At 46.7% G+C, this 18,064-nt stretch overlaps 1 pseudogene across 1 annotated transcript in view; it reads left to right on the forward strand.

Annotated features, from left to right (window-relative positions):
* Positions 1 to 18,064, forward strand: part of LOC147717725 (E3 ubiquitin-protein ligase TRIM11-like) — a 252,636-nt pseudogene that overhangs the window by 185,401 nt on the left and 49,171 nt on the right. The window contains exons 6-7 of the transcript XR_015296088.1: positions 5,576 to 5,596; positions 5,689 to 5,715. The product of XR_015296088.1 is annotated as an E3 ubiquitin-protein ligase TRIM11-like (transcript). The remainder of the gene's footprint in view (positions 1 to 5,575; positions 5,597 to 5,688; positions 5,716 to 18,064) is intronic.

Here is an 18,064-nt window from a genome sequence, read left to right on the forward strand (position 1 = left end):
CTGATAGCCCTCACCCGAGCATGCATCATAGCCGAAGGGACCACCACGAACGTATATACGGACAGCCAGTATGCCTTCGGAGTGGTCCACCATTTTGGGCTCCTGTGGAGGGAGAGGGGATTCCTGACGTCCCACGGCACCCCGATCCTCCACGGAGATCTAGTCTCCGCTCTGATTGAAGCAGTGCTCTTCCCCAAACGATTAGCGGTGATCAAATGTCAGGCACACAAAAAGGTGACAGACTTAGTTGGACAAGGGAATGCATTGGCCGACATCACTGCACGAACCACAGCCGAGAATAGGACGGTGACACGCATGTACATGACCAGGTCACAAGCAGAAACATGGAGTGACACAAGGATAATGATCAGAGACATACAATCGGCCAGCACCCCTCACGAGCTGACTAAGTGGGCAAGGGTGGGTTTGAAGGATGAGGAGGGCTGTTGGCGAACGAAGGATGCAAGCAAATGGTTGCTGCCCGACTCATATCTGATTCCCATACTGACAATGGCTCACTCCCCCGCACACATAGGATCTGCACCCATGATCGAACTCATTTCCAGAGTCTGGCACAACAACAAAATCCCTGACTCAGCCAGACGTCTAGTCCAGCAGTGCCTTATCTGCCTGCAACACAACCCCGGGAAAGGAACTGTAGTGCCCCGGGGAGGGTTTGGGACCCCCAATCACCCCTTTGAGGTCCTTCAGATGGATTACATCCAACTAGAGAGATGCCAAAACCTAAAGTATGTACTAGTCATTGTATGTGCTTTCAGTAAATGGGTAGAGGCCTATCCAACCCGTGACAACACTGCCATGACTACTGCCAAAGTACTACTGAAAGAATTCTTCCCTCGCTATGGCCTTTGCCGAATTTTATGGAGCGACAATGGCCCCCACTTCATAGCTGAGGTTATCCAACTAATCCTGAAGGGGTTGGGGGTGAAGCAACGATTCCATGCGGTCTTCCACCCCCAATCCGCTGGTCTAGTGGAACGCCATAATGCCACACTGAAGCTGAAACTGGCAAAAATAGTGGCCACCACTGGACTTAACTGGCCGGATGCCCTCCCACTGGCTTTGTTATCAATGCGCTCCACTCCCACCAAGCACCATTTGACCCCCTACGAGGTCGTGTTCGGGCGGCCAATGAATCTCTGGACTGCTCCCAAACCGACCTCCATTCATGACGTCCCGGACGTCCTACTGTCTGATTATTTGTGCAAGTTAACTAAAACGTTGTCTGTCATCCATCAACAGGTGCAGCAGGCCATCCCCGATGCTTCCAGGGGCCCCGGTCACGACATCCAACCGGGAGATTTCGTATTGATACGAAATTTCCAGCGAACCAAGAGTCTGGAACCTCGGTGGACGGGCCCCTGGCAAGTGCTGATCACCACCCGAACGGCACTCCGAGTGGAGGGGAAGAAGCACTGGCTGCACGCGCATCATTGCCGGAAGGTCTCTGCAAACCTGGCCACGACAGAAAACGTCAGCACCCAAGAAGAGCTCCTGAGCAAAGACCGACCGATATTGGACTGTTATCCAGATACTGAGGCACTCGAACTTGCAAAATTCTCTGATCCCACTGTGCCATCCAGAGAAGGGTATTTCCTGCGTCGAAAGGAGGGAGTCTCGGCTAAGTAGGCCACGGACTAAGTTAAAATCTCAGAACGGTGACCTACACACAATCAAGGGTTGCCGGGAGAGAAGCTAAACGAAGTCTGTGGTTCTGCCCACTACCGAGCCCCTTGAAGGTGATGGAAGCGCCAGATAGGAAGATGATGGAAGCGCCAGATAAGAAGATGATGGAAGCAACAGGAAATACCCAGTATAGAAATCCAAAGACTGACAACCTGCACAAATCAAAGACAATTGCACTCTTCATTGTCTTCCTCTTCTGCCTCCTCCTCATGACCTCCTTCTGGATTCTGGAGGAAAGCACATCGGCTCATGAGACATTGCTACCTACTGCACAGCCAACACCCCTGAAAGAGCATCACCTAATCTCTCTGTCGCCTCAGCTCCGAGAAAGGCGCAGGGAATTCTGGAACAATTCCTTCGTGCAACTGTTGCACCAACACAACCTTGCTGCGAATGCTACGAACTGTTGGATCTGCGGGTTGCTCCCGCATGCCACTGGACACTCCATCCCCTTCATCCCTTCACCCTTCTCAGTCCACGGCTCTTGCCTCGCCTGGTTGATCCTCATGCAAGAGAGCCACAGGGACAACGCCACCTCCAGCCGGACAGTGTCACACTTCTACTCTGGGTTCTGGCTGAACAAAACAGGAAAGACCCCAGCTGCCCTGTGTCCTGCGCTCACAGGCGCCACCTTCATCAAAGACATTCCAGCCAAAGAACGAGTCGAAGTACAGGTGCTCCACAATCCGGCCAGAACCACCTTCACTCATCTGCAAAAACAAACTACCGCCACTCTAACTGTGGCCCTGTCTGTTATCAATGTCACAGGTCTCGTCTGTCTCGAAGGCCAGGGAACGCAGCTGGTGGGTTACAGCGCCTGCCGAATCACCAGAACATTGGACTCAGCTGAACCCCCTTCTTTTGTTGCTTCTCCAAACATGTACTTTGTGTGTGGCACCAAGGCTTACACCTGGCTCCCGAGAGGTTGGAAGGGCACCTGTTATATTGCCTTCGTTCTTCCACCCACATATGTAGCCCCTGCCAACCACCACCGGCAGAGGCGTGCGGACGACCTTGGGCAAGCCGACTCCACTGGAGCCCAGTTCCTGGATGCAGCAAAGGGACTTGTTCCCCTGTGGGGCCCAATGGCAAACAGCCGTGCTATCCGACACCTGACCCAGGCAGTAGAAACAACGATCAACATCACGGCTGGTATCCTCGCCAACAACACTGCGGAACTTCAGGCGATCCGCCTTGTGACCCTTCAAAATCGACTCGTCCTAGACGTGGTCCTAGCCGACCGAGGAGGAGCATGCCGCATCATCGGATCCAGCTGCTGCACCTACGTGCCTGACAACTCGCCTTCAGTCTACAAAGCCATTGAACACCTCCACAGACTGTCCTCAGAGGTTCACCAAGAACAGGAAGGATGGTCGCTTGGGAGCTGGTTTTGGGACACTTTGAAAAATTGGGTTTGGAAGTTGTTTTCCTTCGTGCTGGTACCTGTTGTGATATTATGTGGGTGTTGCTTAGGTATCCAATGTCTGCCACCTTTGCTCGGCCTTGCTTCTAACTGTATGTGCCCAAAGACTTTGGACTTCCGAAATGAGCACATGAGCCCCCTCTATGAAGTAGAAATACGTGGCCTTATGGGGATAAATTCAAACTGACAAGTTGGCGAGACATGTTAAAAGGGAGGACTGTGGAATTTTAGTTTGCGATCTGAACATCATCTGCGCCAGCTTGTCACCTATGTACTACACGCACGGCAGCCATTTTAGATATCATGGTCTCCCTGTCCACGATCGATCGCCAGCGCGCCCCTCTGACCCAGCAAGCATCCTCCGCGCACCCTGGCTCCCCCTCCCTCCTCCTTATGAGCATGACCCTTCTGCATGACCCTGTCCTTGGGAGTCACGCCAGCGCCTGACCAACACCTCCTCTCCTCCCATGAATGCCCCTCTGTTGATAAACCTCCCCTCTGCGCTGGATTGTCCACGCAGCATGAATACCACTCCATTGATGGCCCCTCACCCCGTGTCCGACTGTCCACACAGGTCCGAGGCCACTGCATAAGCCGGGAGATATCATTTACTGACCCTTATTGTATGAGGTCGCTCTCCTTCAAAGGACCCTCTATTGATCCAGGCCTCCCCACCCCCTGTGATATGATCAGGCGCACACATCCTAAGACTCGACGAAACACTCAGCTGCGTGATGACCCCCTCTCTTATCAGCAGGTTGAGGACCTCCATTGTGAAGGTATATGGGGGTGGGATTAACACGAGGATTACGGGGATGTCTTTTTCTTGCTTTACAAAGTTCTTATTGTAATAAAGGAAGGTCACATGCCATAAACCAGTGTATAAGAGGCCAGGCCTCCGAGAGGCTGTTAGAGCACCTTGAGACGATACCTTGTTGTCTGATCTGATGTGTTCTGCTCCGTCGGAATAAACTTCTGTTTCCTGCCTTCTGGTCTCCGGCGCCTGCCTCATTGCTTGGTAAACTTGAATGGTACAAGGGCGGTTAGCGCCGGGCAAATCTTGAGAAAGGTCCTAGCCCTACCTTTTTCTACAGTCCCCCCTTGATAGCTCCACTTGCTTACCTCAGCCAGTGTTATTAAGAATCAGGCGATTCAAGTCACTTCCTATGTGAGCCATGATAACTTTATAGTCCATCAGATGACATGACCTCCCTTTGATTAGATATCATGCATGATTGTACACATCAGAAAAGGTGTTTCTGCCGAACTGTTGCCAACAAGGAGAGGGCGAGCTCTCATGACATCTGAAAATCCAACATGTAGACTACCCATGGAGGTCACTAGGTAACCTCACAAGTTCCTTGATTTTAAAGATTGTGTATTCTCCTCACATATCAAAGACAGCAAAGATTCTAATCAAGAAATCTAGTTGTTGTATTTTGGTCTTCTCCTTCCCTGCTGCTCAGCCTGTGTATGTGATTTTATCAGAATGTTCGTGAATGCATGGTTTGAATGAGTGGTCGGTTTGAGTGACACTGCTCCCGGTGGACCCTCCTTTATCATCCTACTTGTAATGAATAAACCTACTTAACTACACCTTTGGCTACTGGATTACTTACCCAAGATAGTACTTTCTTCGATGTAAAACTAATCAGAATTGCAAGCATACTAGCTGAGACCATCAACAAACGACAAAAAAACAAGACAAGTCACCTTAAGGGAAGAAATGGAATTCACATCTGTCCGCAGAGTGTAAACTCTTCTGAGTGAATGTTAACACCAGACCACTGTGGCCTGTGTTTAGCATTTAAAATACAGTTACTGTGAATTGAGGTACTACTTTCCCCTATTCCTCTCCTTTGGTTAAAATCAATAAAGTGTGACATTGGGTCACAGTAAATATGAGGATTTGAAGTTTGAAACCCTCCATTGTACATCTTTATTTGGGAATTATTCAGTGGATTACCCATGGTTGGGAGGAGGGGGAAAGAAGAAAATGGTAATCAATGTAAATGAGATTGGGCTGAGGTGTGGAGGGAAGACAGTAGAATGGAACATGCTTAGCCAAGGAACATTCTGTACTTACAACTTGCAAGGTCCTGGAAGAGATGTGAATTAGTTTGAACCGCTCTAGATTTGAACTGGTGTTTCCTGTGCCACCTACTCCAACTATGATCCATGGATATTTTTCTGAAGTGCTGACATTTTCCTTAGAGTGGAATGTAGAGAGCACTGCAGGGAGCGTGAGGTGAGTGATGTAGAAGGGAGCTCGGTGAGGGTTGGAGTGTGGAGTTGAGGTCAGGAGCAGAGGAAAAAATGAGCAAGAACGTTAACATGTGAGCCAGATGAAGGTTGGAGAACAGCCCTGGATGAGAGGTTGAGGTGAGCTTTGGAACTTGCAGTAAAATCATTTGGAATCTAATGCATCTTTTTTTCCCTATACAGCAACGTTACTTGCAGAATTGGGTAAGTTTGTTCAATAGATAAAAATATCTTTGTTTATTCAATGTCACATTATATTCGATTTCATAAACCCTCCATGTTCTTCTTACTTTCAGATTGGAGATGCATCAAAAGCTGTTCATGTGAGTTAAACTAATTCATACTGTAAGTCACAAACTGTAAACCCTTCCTGGGGTCTTCCTGATACTATGAGTCACCGGAAGGGTAGAGGTGGGATAGCGAGAAAAACTTTCGTTCAGACCAAATCATGAAAGCAGCGATGACAACTTGGGGCCATTGGACAGGGGATGACAACAAGGTTTAATGGGGTGGCACCTGTGTCCAGAAGTACCATTGCACCTAACATCTCAATCCCTTGAATTAAGGATGAGCCCAAAAGATGGGACTTGTCACTGAGACACAAAATATTTCTTGTAGGTTGGATCTTGGTCTTCTGGTTCTGTGCTATTGTCATGCCCAGCCCCTAATTTGAATTTAATTTTGAATTTAAAAACATTTATATAGCGCTCTTCTACCACGCGGTTTCTTGGCGCTTTTGGACTGCGAGGGGGTAGCAGGAGCGGAGGGGGATCAGACCTTGTAAGTTTGGGAGAAGAGCAGAGTTTTGAGACCCTTCCAAAACTCGATGTTGGAGGAAGTCATCCGGAGTTCCGTCGGAAGGGAGTTCCAAAACGCAGGAGCGAGAACTGCGAATGTTGTTCCTCCGGCCTTTTTCTTTCGGAAACGGGGGGTAGTTAGCAGGGCCTGGTGAGTGGATCGAAGCTCTCTACCAGGTGTATAGGGTTTGATGGCGGAGCAGATGAACTCCGGGGCGGTGCCCATTTTGGCCTGAAAGGTGGTACAGCCAAGTTTAAACAAGGCTCGCTCTTTTACCGGCAGCCAGTGCAATGCCTGCCGGTAATAGTGTTGAAGCTTTCCTACTTCAGTGTGATTACAGACAACCTCTATAATGACATAGTCCCACAAAACATACTATTTAAATGCAAGAAATGTGTCCAGTGGTTTTCAACAGATCTTGGCAAGTAAGGAAAAACAAGCATTTACAATACAACGGCCTCGCCTTTGCAAAAGTTAGAGCTATTGGCATTGTAAATGACAAAATTGTTATTTATGTGTTGATTTTGGAAAGAGATAAATAAATGTCATTGTCATTTACAATGCCAATAGCTTAATCGTTTGTAAATGCGAGACCTATTGCATTTGCACCCCCACACACACACAGAGCCACACACACAGAGCCACACACACAGAGCCACACACACAGAGCCACACACACAGCCACACACACACACACACACACACACAGAGCCACACACGCACACAGAGCGCCCCACACACATACACACACACAGCGCCACACACACCCATACACACACACAGCGCCACACACACACAGAGCGCCGGAAGTGAGGGCGAGGGAGGCTGAGGGTGAGGGTGAGGGAGGCTGAGGGTGTGTGAGGGTGAGGGGGTGTGAGGGTGTGGGGGTGTGAGGGTGACAGGTTGAGGGTGAGGGGGTGTGAGGGTGATGGGGTGAGTGAGGGTGAAGGTGTGAGGGTGAGTGTGTGAGGGTGAGTGAGGGTGTGTGAGGGTGGGTGTGTGAGTGTGAGGGTGAGGGTGTGGGAGTGTGAGGGTGAGTGAGGGTGAGGGTGTGTGAGGGTGAGGGGGTGTGAGGATGTGTGAGAGTGAGGGGTGTTAGGGGGTGTGAGGGTGAGGGGTGTGGTGTGAGGGTGAGGGGGTGTGGGACATATCACTCAAATTATTTATTTACTTGCAGGCATCTTGGGGTGTGTGATGAATTAAGCAAATATATTTAACATCATAACTGTACTTTCACAAGAATTTACAAACTGCAAAAGTAACCACTTCTGGTACATTTTCTGTTAATGGGCATTTTTTTAAGTATGCTGCCCTCGTGAACGGTTTCCTGTCTGTTGGGTGTAGGTGCTAAGGGCCACCTGCAATTTCTGATTAAAGAATAAAGTCAACCCCACAATGGAAGCGCTCACAGGATGTCGAGAAAGTGCAAAGGTCCCATGCAGATGCCAGAGGCAAGGCCGCCTTCCAGGGAACGAGTCTGCTTGGTGATTCAGCTCTGGTGCAGTTTATACGAAGATGCCGGCGGGACTGGCACGTTTCGCAGCACCTGGTTTTGGAAAACAAAGATTTTGACTCGTTTGAAACCCCAGAGGAAGATCAGACGGACGCTGAGGTACTGGATCCAGGCGAACTTGATCATCTCCCAGAATCAGGGCTGGTACATGGGCTGTGCTAAGGAACTTTGAACTTAGAAGTACTTGCATGAAATGAAAGAGTTTGCTACAAACAGGAAATACCGACAGGCTTAACTTCTGTGGCTAGCAATACACCAGAGGTGCCCCTCAAGCGATTACAGTAGATGCAGACAGGCTCTTAACGCAAAGAACAAGCGCTCACCATTTGTCACTAAGCCCCGTCCTTTTGGGATTGGGGGGCTTGTTTTTTTACTTTCTTTCTCCCCTCTTCTCCATTTGCTGGAATGTAAACAAAGGGCGTGTTTTTGACTGTTGTTTACATTCCAGCCAATGGAGAAGAGGGGAGAAAGAAAGTTAAAAAAAACACGCCCCCCAATCCGAAAAGGACGGGGCTTAGAACTAAGAATAACATCACTGGGACCTCTTCTCCAACGGCTGGCCACCGTTTAGGAGGCCAGCCAATGGAGAAGAGGGGCGGGGTTTAACCACGCTACTCCAAGTCATTAAATCTCGCGAGCTCGAGTGCACATGTGTGCACCCGACACCATGCGAGACCTAACAAGGTTCTCCAACCAAAAATGATACTAGCAGTCCACAGTTCAATGTGGGGAGAACCAATAAGCCTGCAGCGGTGCTTGAAGGAGTCACATTTTTGGGACCCAGGATTTCTACCTAAAAGCCCAAATAAGTCTGCTAAATTTCTCCCCCAAATGCCTTTTGTTTTTTCCACTTTGACATCCATCAGTATTCCTAGATTGAGGAGTCTGTCCAGTTTTTTGTTGTCAGACTGAGCTTTCCACCCACTCCTACTCAATTCTTAACTGGAAAATCCTCAATCATTTAGAATTACGCCAGTTGGTTTTCACAGGCCAACTTTATCTTAACTGTTGCTGAACTTAATCTATCCAGGTCCCTTGTGAAGAACATAAAACATCATTGACTAATCTGAACAGACACCTCAGATGGTAAGAGACTAAGGGCATCATTTAGAGGGTGGTGAACGGACAGTTGTTTTTCCGCCATGGTTGACATATCTGTCCACTGTATTTAGGGTTTAACTGACAGATTGTCATTGTGGTAGAAGGATGCCTACGTTTCTTCACTCCTCCACAGACAAATCTCCATTAAGGTTAGTATAACAGACATTGGTCCCAAATATTTAGAATTGTCTACTGCAGGAGGCTGGCTTGGTATATGTAGTAGCTGTGGAGAGGCTTAGTCCAGGAGGAGTGTTAACCAGCTTGTTTTACCAGAACTAATCATATAGTGTAGGTTAAACGAAAAAGAACCACACAGTGTAGTTTTAAAAATAAGTATAATTATTATACACGCTCACTACCACATAGGTATATCTCCTACCCAAAGTTATCAACACAATACACATAATAGTTCACTTGTAAATAGGTAAGTAAGCACAAATACACAGTGGTCTCCAGTGGAAAACCAAACTATATACTAAATAAGTGGGATGCGAACTTCGGGACTTGGACCAAAAGACACAGAAGAGCTGGGAAAGTCGCAGTTTTCAAGAAGAATGACCCTTCCTACTGGACCCTGAAGAAACTCAGTGGAAGACAGAAGATTGGAGAGTCACACCACCCGTAGTTATCCTTAGAACCAGGATACCTACAACAGTGAAACCGGGTGCATAGGTTCGAAGTGACGTCGAAAACCGCCGGAGACCACAATGGAGGACTTCAGTGAAGATGCTGCTGGCAAAGAAGGTGGAAGAGTCCGGTGGAATGCAAGGATGGATTCTTGAAGAAAAGAACCTGCAAGCAGAGGAGACAGAGTCTATGCCACTTGGAGGTGACCAGGAGGCACGGAAGAGCAATTACCACAGATGACATAAGATGCAGGAGTGATGAGGGGAGCCTTGACGCCACAGCTGTGAGGACCAGGTGATGCTGTAGAACACAGAGAGTTGTTCACAAGCTGTCCCATGTTGGGGTCGGTGTCTGGCGGGAGCACCAACAAGCCTTAGCAGCATCAACAGATGTGGTAAACGAAAAATGTTGGGACCAGCAAGGTCCAAGGGTCTCACCAAATGCAGGAGAGTCAGAGCACGCCAGAGCAAGCAGGGGATCCCACTGAAGCCAAAGAATAATAATAATAATCCACATTTGTAAAGCACAAACAATCACCCATAAGAGACTCCAGGCGCTGGGGGCCGTTGGGAAGATTAAGCAAGCTATTGCCCAGAGTCACATGGTGCTGGGCTGGGCTAATCTGCCGCCGGCGCGGTAATCGAACCGTGATCCCCAGATTCCAGCGTCAATCACCCTGGCCGCGGCGCCACACCTCTCCCACAAAGAAGACTCTCAAGAGGACCCACAGGCCGAAAGCACAGGAGTCGCAAGGGTACCTCGAGTAGATCACCAAAGATGCATGCTCACTGTGCAGAGGATGCGTTGAGGGTGAAGATCTTGGCAAGATGAGATTCTGGAGCCTGGGGGATCCTGTAGTCCAAAAACTCTCTGAAGGACAGAGCCAGCAAAACTTGGCAACAGCAAGTTGAAGTGGTGCACAGGGGTTCTGTTCCAGCGGTTCCGACTAGGGATTCTGGCCTCAAACGTGCTGAGAGGATAGGTCAGGCTTTGAGGGAGTTGCAGAACCACCACCCGAGTGGCTGAGCCCTCTCAGCCACTCGGGTGGTGAAATGCCAGAAACCGGTCCCCGGTAGCTTGTCTCCTTTCTGGTGAAGAATTGGCTTGGTAGTTTAGTCTGCCCTGTCCCCATGATGCACTGGGCCAGGGACAGACTGATTTGCATATAGCCAGGTTCTGAGCTGGGATGGGGCAGTGAGATAAATAATGGTGATGGATCAAGCCCTGATCTTTGGATTGGGTAAGAGTGGTCTGCTTAATTCAGACACTCTGTTCATCACCACCCCCCTTTTCTGAATCGAGTGGAACATCAGAGGCAGCAGACCGGTCAGCTTCGTTACGGTGCCTTCAGATGCAGGGGAGTGACTCCTTCACTCCAAGGTAGATTCTTTCGGTGTCTTTGATGCCCACAGGCATGGAGAGGAACCTGGATAAAGCACAGGCAGAGATGACAAAGAAGACATGCAGAACAGCGATACCAAGAGCAGCTGGAGTTTTCCTTGGTGCAGTCTTGGTTCCAGGCGAAGTCCATGGTGCCCAGACGGTTGAAGTTGAAGTGGTTTCGAGTTTGAATCTTGTCCCACGACGAATTTGAAGAGCCACCCACAGGTAAGCCCTTAAGTACCCTAGGGAAAGGGTTGGGACGATTCAAATATCCCTCCCAGAGCAGAGGCTGGACAGAGGGGAGGATACTCCCATGTCCTTTGTCCAGTTTCACGCCAGAGCAGGAACCAATTTCTCCCTGAACTGGCTCAAACTGGAGTATGCAGGGAGGGCACCAAAATGTGCCCTACAAAGCAATCTGGTGGCGCTTGCAAGCTCCCCACCCAAGCCCAATACACTTAAGTCCTGCCTGGGAGGTGGTCACACTCTCTGTGGCAGAAAATCTATTGCTCCCACCTTCCCCTGCTGAGCTCAGCTGAGTACAGGGGGGCACCCTAGGTGAGCTCCCCAGTACATGGAATCCTACATCCAACACTGGAATCGGTGTTGGGGTAGGATTCCAACATGTTTGATACCACAAGAATCGACTCCGGGGTTTATATGGGTGCCCTGCTCATGCAGGGGCACCCTAACACTTGTAACCAAGCACCCTGCCCTCAGGACTGAAGAGCCTGCCATAGAGGTGACTTATAGGTTTTCAGTGTTGTGACCTCAGATATAAGGAAACGTATATCTGTGGCAAGAAGTGCAATCACCCACTAACACAGCTTGCAATGGCAGGCCTGTGGTCACAGTTTGAGTGGTCTCTCATGAGTGCCATAATACAGGCTGCGGCCCATGGGAGACCCCTGGTGTACCTATGCCCTGGATACCTTAGTACCACATACTAGGGACTATCAAGGGTACACCAGTAGCCAATAGTGGAGTACCAAAGTAATTACCATTGTCAGATTTAGGGAAAGAGCACAGTTTGGTCCTTATTAGCAGGATCCTAGTCAGACTAGGCCGAAAATAACATAACACCAACAAAAAGTAGGGGTAACCATAAAAGCAGATCCTACTTTCCTACATCTACTGTCACATTGCAATGAAGGAACTGTCATGGCGGAGGACCGCAATAGCGGACAGGATTAACAATTGAGGAATGTCAGGAAAAATGCGCCTGTTCAAAAGGATCTCATCACCAACACCTGCCACTTTCACTACAAAAAGATATTCTGAAATAAACCAAACCTTATACCACTATATAACCATATACATTCAAGCTCCTATGTTGAAAATACCAACATGGCTGGCCAAAAAGCCCTAAGGTTCACAGAAGGCATTGTGAGAATTCTAGTACACTGGTAAGTACCAATACACTGGTAAGTACAAGCACAATTTCTCTATCAATGACAAATCCACCCTATTGTAGCAGGGTTTCCGTTCTCCCACAGAACTGTGCACAGAGATCTAGAACCTGGGTGAGTTAGGGTGACCCAAAACTCACCTTAGTGTCAGAAATCCCCTTACCGAGCTAGCTACAGTGTCTCATTGGTTCTTATAAACTCCCAATGACTTAGACAATCCAGAACATGAACTTAGGGTACCTCAGGTATCGTGGAACACATGAACACTCTTTCGTTATATAATCATTACAAACCAAAACTGGGAGTCAAAGAACACACGTGCAAGTTTGAAATGTTTATTTTTCAATGCAAGGTTCTCAAACGCAGTATCTTATATAATACCAGCATACATATTATAAAAATCAGAGTTATCAGCATAGTCACTAATCCATTGTAAGCAAAAGGTGATAGCATATTATAATACAAACTCTATAGAAATCTGTATCACCTATATTTAGCATACTAGATTATATCTAAGATGGTCTCATTTGGGTTTTTAGCAGGGCGGGCCCATACCTCTAAATGTCAGTAGGAGAGGATCACATCAACAGCTACCAGCTCTCTGCATGCAAAGCATCAAGTGTGTTGATTCATTCCCTGTAACTCTATCTTAAACCCGCGTAGAGCCCAATGTTGGCAGCAAGATTATTTGTGTTATGTCTAATGTGGTGCGAGGATCAGGCCTCCAGCAACCTTGTGTTAGGTTATTCTTAGAGGGTGCAGTTCTCAGTGTGCAGACAGTTGTACCAAGTGTACCAAGCACAACTGATATCAGAGCAATAACATATTATTCTCAAATAAATCACATCTTTCGTCTAGGTTGAAAGCTACAATAACAATTAAGTGTTGTGTGCAAACTGAAGCCAAAGGAAAATATGTAGTTTAAACATTTAATATACTCATGCTAACTTAACACAATATATAGAAACGCAGTAACCATATAACACCCCCCAATGATCCGAGGACGGCCAAAAAGGAAAAAAAAACAAGCCAATACTATAAGAAAGGCAAAACATGAAAGCAGAGTTCAACAATATAGAGCCACGCTAAGTGTATGTAGATGTATATAAAAATCAATAATACAAAAATATGTATGAATGCCTATAGTGGCCACACAAAAATATAAAAAATCTTGAACTTGAGGCCAATTATAAAATCATAGGCCCAGAACATATAAAAGCCGAATGTTCGTAACAGAAAAGGCACCATTCAGATTTACTAAAAAGTCACGTGCCATAATAGTAAAAGTCTCCAAAGCCACTCATGGGTGGATAGAATATGCAAAATAGGTAGCCACAGCTTCCAACATGAAATCACTGTCATCATCCAAAAACAGTTCAGCCATCCAATTAAGCAATGGGAAAGAACATACGTGCTCCTCCAGCACCGAATCCTCTAGCAACATCAGAGGACAACTCAGTGGGTTCTCGAGAAAGTATGTGCCAGAAAGTCATGCGCCGCTGCGGGTATGTCCCACTGACCCATTAGTCCATGCATCGCTGCCACGGCCATAACCCTTTCGCCAGAACAAACCAACTCGTGAGCAACTACGGGGCTCATCAGCTGATCAAAATCGACGTCAGGAGAAGTCGGCAAGCAGAGACACAAATCAATGGCCCAGTCGAAATCACAGCTCAGGCAATGAAACACAGGCTGGACACATGTGAAATAGGAAAATCGAAATGATAATCCAAAAGCCGTGCTTAAAGTCGCAAGCGGCAAGGTGCCATAGTAATCAAGCATCCGGTTGCGAAACAGTGTCAGAAGGGGCTGAGCGGCTTCTTGCGCAGGATGGGCATCCATGTATTATAAAGCAAAATATAACAAAAACTCCTGCAGCCAAAGCCAGCAAAACAGGGAATCCGCCAAACAAACTTGCGAATATAGAATGAAAGAACGCAGGGATAATACCAAATACTTTTTCAAACGTAGTCACGAGACCACTGCTAACCAATTTAAAAAAATGTGCGAGTTCAGACGTGGAGGAGGCATTAAAGATTTGATGAACCAGCTCGCAGAAATGAAACGGCAAGTCAGTATTTAAAAGTGCCTGCACCTCTGTGCGTGTGTTAGCTATGTGAAGGACATAAGTTTCACGGGCTGAGCTCAGGGCCACTTCTTTTTGAGACAAAAGGGCTCTTATTCGGCTCAAACCGTTGAACTCCGCTCTCAAGGTTGGGATGCGCGGCCAGATGGAAACATCTGAATTCCCATGCGTGGGTGGATATAACACGTTCTTGCAACACACCACACGTTCTGATACAGTAACCACATAGGCGATACCGACCATTAACCCACAACACTCCTCGTTATTCAAAAGTAAATAACTACCGTTAGTCAATAAAGTGAATGTGGGAACTATTGCAGGAACCGGTGTGCCTTTTAAAACACAGGCTAAATTTGGCCGGTCCTGATTACAAGAACCATGCAACTGGATGTGTCTGCATATCAGTGAACGATCAGGCGACTGTGTGCATTCTTCACCATTCAGATTCACTTCCTTCCCTTCCTTCAGACATCTGTATGTGTATGGTAAAGACCATGTCTCATGTAGGAAAGCACTGCCTAGTGGTTCATATTGCCCTATAGCAATATATCGCATACAATTTGTAAATTTATACAGAGAAAATGGTAAAGTAATAATACCATGGATAAGCCATGTAGCAGCAGCTGCCTCAGATACAGAAAAGGGCAAAGATTCTAATTTCTCAATGTGTAACATAGAAAATGATGCATCTCGCATGGAAAGCATGCGCTGCTTGTCAGTCAAATTAAATGGGGCAAATAGTGATGAGACGTTCATGTAACTCCAAGGCACTCGACCAGCTTTCAGAGTCTGTAGTGTCCAAGCAAACTGCATGACAGAACGCAATTGATTTTGACCATGATATAATACGGACACTTCATCATGCACAATGTCAACAACAGAAGACACAATATTGTTCAACGTGTAAATTCGGGAAGAAAGCATGTTAATACAGTTATCGACAACTGCAAGTACTTTTTCATATTTTTGCTTTGTCAATTGCCCTTAGGCGCTTAGCAGCCTCAATTTGAGAAACTTCCAAATTTCATTGTAAACAGCATAAATCCACCGTTTAGACCTACCCTTAGCTGGGCCTTTTATAAAATCATTCAAATCCACGTTTTCAGTTAACTGAGACAGATGTAGTTTAACTGCAGCTAACGTGGAATGTTGTAACCAATTCTTACACAGTTTCCCCACAGAGTAAGTGGTGACAGTATAATCAGTTTCAAAACGGGGATCTGGTCTGACTTGTGTGAACCCTTCAGCCAACCTCAGAAAGCGACGTTGGCAAGAATCAGCGCTTCTTTGCCACAACAGCCAACCCTTTGGATCCAAACTGTTAATATTAAAATTATTTAAAAATTTTATAAAGCGCGAAGTCACCCGTGAGTATCCCAGCGCTAAGATCCATACAACTGCGGGTCAGTGGGGGCAGGGGGGGAAGGTTAAGATTTAAGGGAAGAGGTGGGTTTTCAGACGCAAACTGGATACATTAAAGGACGAATTGTGTAATAGAGACTGTATCTCACTAATAGACAAATCAGAAAAATTACCCCAACCTGAATATTCTTCTAATTCGGGGACAATTGGTGTATTTAATTTTTTAGAAGTAGCCAATCCAAAGCATGTTGTTTGGGAAATAGTAGAATTTAGAAACAACATGTGATTCGGGATGAGACATGCACGGTGCAAAGCCTCAGTGCCTTGTACCTGCCAATCTCTGGTACCCCAAACCGATTTAAGGTCAATTATTCCCTTCCAGAACTCGTAGCCATCTACAGCCAATTTGTCTAGAAAGGACTTCGAATACAGCAACTTTGTATCGGTAAGTCTAACTTTGGACATGGACTTTTGTGTCATTCCGAAGTAAAATGACTCAGGATTCAATTGATTAAAGTCTGTAAAATAAGTGTATTTTTTCAGAAATGTACTGGAGCTTCCTATTAATGGAGCTGGGCAGTGTTCCCACTGTGTGTAATTCACAGCAACCCTCCTGGAATTCGTCTTATGGAGAAAATGATTACCATAATGTTGGAAGCAAAACAAATCACCATAATTAACAGAATCTAAATATAAGTCTTCAGCATCAAAAGCTGCATAATATTTTAAATCAGAGAACAATGCTTCTACGGCCTGAATATCCCAATCATCAGAACGTATATTTTGTTTAATCACATCCCCCATGTTTACTCTAAGCACATTCGGAACATTAATCACTTCAGTGGGGCAATGTATTTGAAATCTAACCGCATCCCACACAATCCCATCAAGGACAGGCCAAGCAGTAATGTTGACTGTATTCAATTCTCGTTTCAGTCTGTGTGCTGAATGTGAGGAGGAAAGAGGGGCCAATGTTCCATTAAGGTACCGAATTCCTGTTCTTTCTTTGACATAATGACCATCGATCAGGCGGAAAAAATAAAACACAAAACCAATTGACATAAAAAGATACAATGAAAATAGAATCAACCAAATGTATGTCCAAGGGGGAATTAAAAAATGTTTTTTAAATAAAGTGGCATATTTTGCAATAGTTGAGGGTTTCTTTGAAAGTTCCGAAACAGAGTCAAAAGAGAATCTGGACTGGTCGGCCAAACGAGTCTGCAAATCAGGCATTGATAAATCCGCAGGATATGTGTAGTTCAGCTCATCAATGTTAGTAACAGGAATAGTATTTAATAAAGGACTGGAAACAGCAGGCATCTCGAGGGACACCTCCGGTTCTGCACCAGAAGTAATAGCCAGCACAGAGTGCCTCACCATGGAAGGACAGGATACAGCCGGTGTCATGCTATGAAGAATCGGCCACCCTGTGTGTCTTGACATTGTCAATTGAGATAAATCTGTTTTCCTTACGACCTGGAAGTGGTGGTAAAATGACTGTTCTTGTGCCCTTCACTCCAAGAACTCGAACCGGTGCACGATATGAGGGACCAAACTCTTTCTTGTTATCGATCTTCTCTCGAACCAGTTCTCCAACTTGGGGTAGCCAGCCAACTACCGGGATCTGCAACACATCATCCGATGTGGAGGGCAAATGTTCCTTAGCTAGACTGTCTCTGGTCTTTTGTAGATCCTGTAAAACATTGCAATGTTCATCTACGTCAAAGGCCGCGGCCTGGGCCTTGCAGTCTAGACCGTCGAGGTCAGGTACATACATCTTGATACCAAAGAGAATTTCGTACGGGGTCCGCCCACCCAGAGACCTTCTAGGGAGATTATTAAGCGCACGCTGAACGCCATTGAGGTGGGCTAACCAGTTTCTGCCAGTGCCTATAACTCGAGCTGTCAAAGATTGCTTTAAGTCACGGTTCATTCGTTCCACTACACTATTACCCTCGGGTCTGTACGGACTCGAAAACTTGACTTGGACCCCCAACGAAACCATAGCATCCTTATACGCCTTAGAGGCGAAAGCCGGACCCTGATCCGAATGGAAGGTATCACAGGCAAAAATCCCTATAAAGACTCGCAAATCCTTGATGACAGTCCGTGAATCAGCGCTCCGATGTGGCCATACCCACACAAAGCGTGTGCATGAATCAACTGCTACCAAGATGTACTTGTATGCAGTATCAGAAGAAAATGGACCGCAGTGATCGAAATAAACGCAACCAAGCGGTTTATTAGAGATGTACAACTGTGTCTGAGGCGGACGCGCAGCAGTTGAAGGTTTAATCTGCTGGCAAATGTCACATTGAAGGACATAATCGCGCGTCTGTTTGTACAGTCCCCGCCACCAGAACCTTTGTTGTAGCTGAGTTACAGTGGCT

The sequence above is a fragment of the Lissotriton vulgaris genome, chromosome 5, assembly GCF_964263255.1.
Source record: "Lissotriton vulgaris chromosome 5, aLisVul1.2, whole genome shotgun sequence".
Lineage (NCBI taxonomy): Eukaryota > Metazoa > Chordata > Amphibia > Caudata > Salamandridae > Lissotriton > Lissotriton vulgaris.